Source organism: Gymnodraco acuticeps, unplaced genomic scaffold (genome assembly GCF_902827175.1).
Source record: "Gymnodraco acuticeps unplaced genomic scaffold, fGymAcu1.1, whole genome shotgun sequence".
Classification (NCBI taxonomy): Eukaryota; Metazoa; Chordata; class Actinopteri; order Perciformes; family Bathydraconidae; genus Gymnodraco; species Gymnodraco acuticeps.
The window spans coordinates 4,418,527-4,428,272 of NW_022990313.1; the positions used below are offsets into that span (position 1 = coordinate 4,418,527).

Genomic DNA, 9,746 nt, shown 5'->3' on the forward strand with positions numbered 1-9,746 from the left:
GCATGGACAAGTTTTTCCAAATCCTGCTGTGACATTAGTCTTTTAATCGTAGATATATTCTTTAGGTGATAGTAGGCTGATTTAGTAACAGTTTTAATGTGACTGTTGAAACTCAGGTCAGAGTCCATGACTACACCTAGATTTCTGGCTTTATCTGTTGTTTTGAACATTGCAGACTGAAGTCAGCGCTAACTTTTATACGTTCTGCCTTGGCTCCAAAAACCATTACCTCAGTTTTATCTTTGTTTAATTGGAGAAAGTTCTGACACATCCAGTCATTGATTTGTTCAATGCACTTACTCAGTGTTTTAACTGGAGAATAGTCTCCTGGTGAAGTGGTTATGTAAATGTGGGTGTCATCCGCATAGCTATGGTAACTTATGTTGTTGTTTTTTATTATCTGAGCCAGTGGTAGCATGTAGATGTTAAAGAGAAGAGGCCCCAAGATGGAGCCTTGAGGAACCCCACATGTCATATTTGTCAACTCAGATTTTTATTCACCTATAGAAACAAAGATGTTTCTGTCCTTTAAGTAGGATTCAAACCAATTTAAAACTGTTGCCGAAAGTCCCACCCAGTTTTCTTGTCGGTCTAGTAATATGTTGTGGTCAACAGTGTCAAACGCAGCGCTGAGATCTAATAATACTAACACTGAAGTTCTGCCACTGTCTGTGTTTAAGTAGATGTCATTGAAGACCTTTACAAGAGCAGTCTCAGTGCTGTGGTTTGGACGAAAGCCTGACTGGAACACATCAAAACAGTTATTTAACCTGTTAAGCCCCAAGCCTGTTTTTCAGGCCTCAGGCTCGAAAATGACATTCCCAGAACAAATGACCATACCTTCAGTTCTGAAAGGGGTAAATTAATTAAAACAAATCTCAAAGCAATGATAAACCTGTGAGTTGGATGTAGAAAAGTCAGAATCAATATATAAGTGTTTTATTGTAAAGTCAATTCAGATTGAACATATACAAAAAAAAAAGTAAATTATAGTGTCCATCCAAAAAATAAACATTATACTTATAGTGAAAACCACCCTTGAATGATGGGATGGTAGATTAAAAGCTTTAGGAATCCAAACTATAACATATAATAAATACCCTTTATCAAGATTGATGCAAAACAAGTGACATTTGACCTTTTTAGAGAGATTTAGAAAAAAAGAACCCACCTTTGGGGTCATTTGGGTGGATTTGGATGGATTTGCCGTTTCTCTGGAACCCATTGGTCGATTTTGGTGATTGACACCTCTTTTTAACCGTTAGAGCCAATAGAATCGAAGGGGAATTTCCACATACACACACGTTACCATTGAGAAGTGAGAGCTATGCGCACGCAGTTGCCCAAAGCGAAACCTTACGCTCTGAAATCTGAAAACTGAGAAACTAGCTTTATTGCTGATGGATTATCAGAAATCATCTAACCCTAACCCCCCCCCCCCCTGGGGGGAGCAGAGGCATGACAGCGAGAGACCAGGAGGAAAAATGGTTATTTAAAAAAAATACTGAGGCTTGTCCACTTTTTGGTTTCAATTAACTCCTTTGGGTATCTGGAACCTTTATGACTTATTCAAGTAGGCCAAAGAGAGAGACTATTTGTGCTACAATAAGGCACTGCTGGGATTTGAAGCCAGGATCTCTTATTTACTAAACAGGTACTTTAACCAACTAAGCCACAGCACCCTCTTGAATATTTCTTCTTTCGAAATCAAAGTAGGGGATATTCCAGTTTGCTTTACCCGTGGAAGGAGGTAAAACAACGCGGGAAGTGTGAGGGGCTGTTCATTAATGGGTCAGTTCATTAATGAGCATTACTGAGTTTTATTTTTTCAACCATGGTGTACTGTAGAATAGCCTTTTTCAGTCAGGATGGCCGAGCGGTCCAAGGCGCTGCGTTAAGCTGGGGAACACTCTGCCGTTAAAGAAGGGGAAGAAGGGGGAAGAAGAGGGGGAGAAGGGGAAGAAGACAAAAGGGAGAAAAAAATGAGAAAGAAAAGAAAAAAGTGAAATTTGTACTTGATTGATGTGTTTTTAGCTATATGGGCACAGTGGCACACATGGGAAACTTTTAATGTTTTTTACATTTTTCGGAAACGCTGCAAGCGGGATTCGAACCCATGAAGGGAACAATATAAGTCATTTTCCATACATTTGGCATTCTGTCACAGTTTTATGTTTATTTTAAATATAGTCCCTTGTTAAACAGCACTTTGTTTTGTATTTCATTTGTGAAAAGTGCTATATAAATAGTATATTATTATGACTCAACTCAACTTAAGTCTTTCTATAATATGAATTGTTTTGAAAGTGTACATCCCTACATCTTAGACGTTTAGAGTCATAAATGTGAGAACAATTTTAAATGCATAGAAACAACATCAGAAACATATATATCAAGTGAAACACTTTTACGAGGAGTAAGCTGTCAGGTCTCAGTTATTGTTTGGGTTAAAAAGATCTTTCTGGCAGCAAGCCTTGAAAGCCTCTCCAATGTGTTTGAAAGACAGCTCATAAGAACCTTAATTACAATCATATACAATATTTGTATAAGAAAACATTTAGGGACCTTTAACACAGTGTACATTTCCAATTCTATGATTGGGGGGATAATAACCTGCTCTTGATTCTGAATGTTTAATTTCATAGAGGACATGTAAAAACTATGACTAACATATCATACCTAAGCATGGTTTCATGCTTTAATAAAACACATTGTAATATGAATTGCATTACTAAAATATCAGGCCCTGTCACCACAGACACATTTGTGTATGTAATAATAATTTCCTAATGATTTATTTGATACAAATAGCATTTTCTAATTAATGAAATGTATTTTATTGTATATAACATGGTTTTGTAGTTCCTATAAAACATATAAAAATCGTTAGGTCAATTGTAGTGAAAGGTAAGCACAGAAAACCCCTCTATTAAAAAAAAAAACACAATATAAATGTTATATATACTTGACCTTTACATTGGAGGTTTTATATAAAAAGTAAATTGTGTGTTTGAAAATATCATGAATTAGAAAAGCATTTGACTAGCGTCAGCTACCTTCTTGGGCAAGTAGCCTGTGTAAATAAAGGCCTAGTAGGCTACTTAATAATGTGTCATAACGTAGTAAATAATGTTATTTCAGCTGTTCCGCTTCCAATAAAACACATGACAACCCTTAATATATTCGGGTATCCATCTGAATGTATAGTATCGTCTAAAAATATTACGAAATGCGGTTTTTATCGCCACCTAAATAAATTACATTAACAGTAAGAGTTAGCAGTATCCGGCGGCCGGCTAACAAAGCATAAACAGAGCGTCAGATAAGGCAGTTTTTGTGACCTTAATAGTTCAATTAATCTATATGACAACACGACACCACAGTTTGAATGAATTGTAAACTTCTAGTCATATCATATACAACACTGTAATAAGAGTCACCATGTTCATAAAAACGTAAAAACTTGTAAACTTTGTTAGCGTCCGCTATTTACACAGTGGCCTCCTCTGGAGGCGTGGGTTTGAATCCCACTTATGACAAATGGTGTTCACTGTAACCTTCAGTGAGACATGATCTTGGGAAAGAAATGTCAGCAGATTGTTACAAGACAGCCCATGACCAAATCCAGTGTCGCAAGAGCTGTATCGGTTGATACCACTACGGTAAGGTGTCCAGATTTTCAAAATTAAAACCGGGGACATTTTGAGTTTTGCGGTCAAAATCTCATTAACATATCCAATTTTCTTCACTGTTAAAGAAAAAAGGGGGACAATTCTGGTTCAATTTAATTTGAACATTTTAACTGTTGGATACAAACAGAAGGACGATTGCTCATATATGAGACTTCAAAGGTCTTCTATTTTGAAACTGTACATCAGATTGTCCTGATTCTCTCTGAGTGACTAGATGGGGTGTCCTGCTATCACCCTGAAGTGAAATAAGTATTTGATTGACTTCGAATGACTCTTTGATTATGGACAGTTTCCATTAAATAATAATCAAAATATAGATGGACAATAGATCTAATTTGAGATTTTAAACAGCATACATTTTAAATTGTGCTTCATCCCCTGCAAAAGTTCGGATGTGTTACACAAACAATTACCGTTTGCCTTGTCACAGTCAATCTGCTCGACAAAATATGTTTGTCTTTTTTGTTTTCCTGCGATGATGGTTCTTCAGGACTGCTTCTTAAGCTCTAATCACACTCTCGCAGACTTTTCCGGTGTTTCTAAATTAGATGAAAATGTATGTGTGTCGCTTAAGAGGAAAAGATGCCTGTTTTTGTTGTTGTTATTACTGTCAGGAAATGTACAACCTAACCCTGGTCCGCCCAGTAGTAGTAGTCAGATCGCTACTCCTGCTGATTTTAAAGCTAGATCTGGGTTGGGTTTCATCCACTTGAATGTGCGCAGTCTGTTAGGTAAACTAGATTGTGTCCGTATCTGGGCGAGCTCAACTGACGTTGACGTCATTGTTTTATCAGAAACATGGCTAAACAAATCTATTTTGGCCTCTGACATTGCCTTAAATGGTTTTAATGTGTATCGTACCGACCGGCCTAATAAAGGTGGCGGCGTTGCCATTTATGTTAAGAATAAGTTCAGTGTAACCGCTGTAGTTTCCAAATCTATCAGTAAGCAATTTGAATTGTTAGCCTTAAATATAGAAGTGGCAAAGCGTCAACAGGTCATGGTGGTGGGCTGTTACAGACCCCCCTCAGCTGTCAAAGACTCCTTGTCTTCGCTAGCAAATCTTTTATCGCAACTAGACTACAAGGAAATAGTGCTAGATTTTAACTGGGACTGGTTAACTGCAGTGTCAGAGGATTTTAAAAACCTTTGTATCTCTTTGAATGTTACTCAGATTGTTGACAGTCCTACTCGCCCTAATATTAAGTCCCCAAATAAATCCTCCCTAATTGATCTCATTTTAACTAATGTTCCCCATAAATGATCTGAGTGACCACTGTGTTGGAGCCACAATTAGGGACACTAAGGTCCAAAAGGTTAAACCTCGTATTATCATCAAGAGAGACATAAAACATTTTGTGGAGCAGGGTTTTGTGCATGATCTGTTTGATTTTGATTGGGGAAAAATCGATCTGTGTGCTGATGTGGAAACCGCATGGTCTTATTTTTATCTTGGTTTTATGGAAATTATAGATAGACATGCACCCCTGCGTAAATTTAGAGTAAAGGGACGAGACAATCCTTTGTTTTCTGCTGAATTATCTATTCTCCTACATGAGAGAAACAAGGCCTGGGCAAAGGCTAGGAATTCAGGCTCAGAGGTAGAATGGCTGCGTTTTAGGCAGCTAAGAAATAGCTTCACTTCACATGTCAAAAGTGCTAAATCAAAGTACTATCTGTCAGTAACCACAAAGAACCTGAACAACCCTAGAAAATTCTGGAAAGCCATAAAATCTATATCCACCGGTGATATCCGTAATGAGCTACCTCCGTGCCTTACCACAGTATCTGGCACTATATCGGATAGGACCACCATACTAAATTGTTTTAATGAGCATTTTGTGTCCTGTGGCTCTCTGTTTGATTCTGTGACTAACTCTGCTTCTGTGAACACCACAGTCGGTGACTCAGAACAATGTGGTCTGGAAAACCCTTTCAGTTTTACTCCTTTTACTGTTGATGTTGTTCGTGAAGTCTTAACCAAGCTAGATCCTAAAAAGCCAGCTGGTCCGGACAACGTAGAACCTTTCTTTTTAAAGATAGCTGCAGATTTTATTGCTCCACCTCTCACTACTCTTTTTAACCTCTCCCTCAGCACGAACAAAATCCCAAAAGTATGGAAGTCAGCTTATGTCCTGCCACTACTAAAAGGAGGGGAGGCCACCTTATTAAACAATTATAGACCCATCTCTAAATTGTCAGTTCTGGCCAAGGTTCTTGAACGCCTAGTGAGTGAACAGGTAAAGGTGTTTTTATGTAACAATGACATCCTGTCTAAACATCAGTCAGGCTTCAGAAAGCAACACAGCACCATCACTGCCACAATGAAAGTGGTAAATGATATTACGAGTATTTTAGATAATAAGCAGAGTTGTGCAGCTCTATTTGTTGACCTATCCAAAGCTTTTGATACCGTCGATCATCGCATTTTGAAGCAAAGGCTGGTCAGTATTGGCATGTCCAGCCATGCAGTGGGTGGTTTGTGAATTACCTCTCTGAAAGGTCCCAATGTGTTCACTTTGATGGGCTGTCTTCTGAGTGGTTAAACATCACTAATGGTGTACCACAAGGTTCTGTTTTAGGTCCACTTTTATTCTCTATCTATATTAATAGTTTAGGTGAAAATGTCGATGGAGCAACCTTACATTTTTATGCGGATGATACCGTTATGTACTGTGCAGGTCCCTCGATTAACGAGGCTGTTGTTAAATTACAGGCTGTTTTAACATTATTCAGGCTCAGCTCTCTGAGCTTAAGCTTCTTTTAAATGTGGATAAAACCAAGGTAATGCACTTTTCTAAAGCTAAAGCTAAAAATACACCAGAGACTACTTTGGATATTGTAACTACGCAAGGAATAAAAATTGAAGTGGTTACCTGTTACAAATACTTGGGTATCTGGCTTGATGATTGTCTCACTTTTAAACGTCATGTCAATAACCTGCTTAAAAAGCTGAGGGTTAGGCTAGGTTTCTTTGACAGAAATAAGTCCTGTTTCTCGCTTGAGGCCAGGAAAAGGCTAGTCACTGTGACCTTTTTACCTGTGCTGGACTATGGTGATTTGTTATATATGAATGCACCTGCCAATTACCTGAGCAAGTTAGATGCTGCGTATCACAGTGCACTGAGATTTTTGACAAATTGTAAAGCACTTACGCATCACTGTACCCTGTATACCAAGGCGGTTTTGCCATCACTTACTGTACGGAGGCTCAGTCACTGGTACTTTTTCATTTACAAAGCCATGTTGGATAAACTACCACCTTATATCTGCTCCCTGATCTCTCTGCGAATTGAAAGTACTTATTGCCTGAGATCGCATGCTGTGGTTTTATTAAATGTGCCAAGTGCTAGGACTGTCTTAGGGAAGAAAGCTTTTAGATGTGCAGCTCCACTAACATGGAACAGTCTGCAAAAAGAATGGAAAATTACCAAGCTAGTACCACTACATGTTTTTAAAGCTCGGTTGGATGCTACAAAATCAGATGCTGTTGGTACCTGTACTTGTGGTTAAATATGTAAATTGTAATCCCTGTACATTTTGCTGTATGATGTCCTTTTGTTGTTCTGTTGTTTATGTTTTTATGTCTTCTTGTGGAACCTACTGCTGCAGGTCTCCCTTGAGAAAGAGATCATTGATCTCAATGGGATTTTACCTGGATAAATAAAGGTTTTGAATTTAATTGAATTGAAGAAAGTAATGTTATTTTAGGAGCGTTGTGAGATGGTGTCAACATCAATTGAAATTAGTCACCCAGTGGAAATGTCAGATATGTCTTCATAACTGTTATTACATTTTACATTCACTCATTTATAATGTGGTAGTTATACGTAGTTTGTTTTAAATTATTATTGATCACATTATATAGTACATATTTCTTAATTTAAGCTCCAGTATATGAATATGTTTGGTGTGTTTTTTAGGTATATTTGTTACAGCGCTTTTATTTTGAAGGCTGACTGTGTTTTCTGAAGTGGGGGCTGTCATGACATGAAACGTTTTATTTCACCTTGCTATGTGTTTTTAACATATATAAAAAAATGGATGAATATTTCTTCTTTTAAATTAAAGTAGGTGATATTCCAGTTTGTTTTACTTGTGGAAGGAGGTAAAACAACCCCGAGAAGTGCGAGGGGCTGTTAAGTAATGGGTCTGTTCTTTAAAGAGGCGAGCAGAGTGGCGCAGCGGAAGCGTGCTGGGCCCATAACCCAGAGGTCGATGGATCGAAACCATCCTCTGCTATTTGTGTAAGCTTTGGGTCAGTAGGGTCCTTGTCCTTCCCATCCTTAAGCATCCATTATCTAAAATGTTAAATTGCTTAACTCTTTAGTGCTAAAGTGGACACTATATTGGGTCGATCTCAAGTTACTTATTTGTCATTTCCTCGGTCCTCGGTCTCACCGGACGTTGATTTTTAGGATATCAGACTTCCAGCAATCAAAGGGAAACTCCGTAGGTGGGAAACTAGGGCCACCCTGCCTGTAAGTTGTGTTGAAAAAAGCCTAGCACCTCTGACTACAAGCCTAATACCAAAAGGGACATTAACAGAACAAAAATGCATGCATGTATGGAAAAATGTAAACTCACCATTCCTTTTTAATTCCCATAAGGATTTGGCACGGAAAACAGCACATAGTTGTCTCCCTACGAAAGCGTGAAAAATGCCCCATATTCAATTGTCCTTTTGAGGAAAATGTGGCTGATCTTTGGTATTGTTCCTGTGTGAAAAGTGTGTGGGGGACCGTAAGGCCATGGCTCACCGGTCTTTATAGGGGACCCAATGAGTAAGATGTACTTTACGTCGATTTAGACCCCAAGGATCCTGAAAGACACCAACGATGGTGGGCTCTAATGAATTGCTTAAAAGAAGGAATATGGAGGTGTAGGAACCGCCTTTAAGAAATGCCAGATGTCCACACACTCAGTGGTAAAGGTTGCCCTCACAATGGTCCTTGACTACATCCTCTGGCAGGGGCGGACTGGCCATCTGTAGAATCTGGAGAACCACAGAACGGCCGGTCGTCAAGGGCTGTTGACGGCCGGTCGGCCCTTTAAAAAAATGTGTTTAACGTCATCTTTTAAGTTGCGCTGACGGCCGACAGAGGGCGAAAGCGGCCGCTAATGCAGTTGTGTGGTTATTATCTGTCAAATAATCACACACGAAGAAGAAAAAAGACCGGCCACACGAAGAGAAGGGATTAGACGCCGCGGCAGACCCATGCGGCAGACAGGGAGATTGAAAAAAACATGGATACAAATCAAAGAAAACGGTGGGGTTCTTATTATACATTGTTGGAGATTTGGAGGGATAACTGGTCCGCTTTTCAAATCTCCGCGCGTTCCTATGAAGCTGGTTATAATACAGGAAGGAATCCATAGCTACAAAGTAACCGTTAACAATAATCTACTTTAATGGCAATATGACAATGCAATACAATCATTACAATACAACATGATATATTACAGTTATATTGCAATGCTTAAGGAGTAATGCCGGCTTACTCCTGCTCTAGTCCGCATACTACAGAGCTACTTTCACCCGAGGGCAGCATGTGAAGAAGAGGCCGAACGCCAGGGATCCACCGGATATATACCAGAGTAAGAAGGAGGGGTTTGGTGTTAGGTCAGCTGGTCATCTTTTCAGGTCATCTCATTGGGAGACGCAACGCAGCAGGAAACGCAGCAGGAAACCAAACAGGCTCACTTTCCAACAAAAGGTCTCAAGGCCTGCATACCTACACCTCCCCCACAGAGCCATAAAACCCTGTTTACTCCAACCAGCCCAGAATGTTTATAGCCATTTGTAGTCCTTACATTTATGAAAGGATAAAACAGAGAAATCAATATAAAACACAAACACAGGTATTGTTTGAACAGTATTCACTTAACTGCTACTATTGATAAGCACCAGAGAAACCCAAGAGACCTCTCTTAACCTCACAAACACTGCAGCTAGATCTAAGTTGAATGCAAATCAGGACATGCTCTCCCCTTCCCCCATCTTCCTTTGTCCTCAAAAACACATGTCAACAGGCCCCAAATGCAGCTCACAGT

At 39.1% G+C, this 9,746-nt stretch overlaps 1 non-coding gene across 1 annotated transcript; it reads left to right on the forward strand.

Moving 5' to 3' along the window:
- The first annotated feature begins 7,862 nt into the window (after positions 1 to 7,862).
- trnam-cau lies at positions 7,863 to 7,934 on the forward strand. Its single transcript has one exon. It is a non-coding gene; the product is annotated as a tRNA-Met (tRNA).
- The last annotated feature ends 1,812 nt before the right edge of the window (positions 7,935 to 9,746 follow it).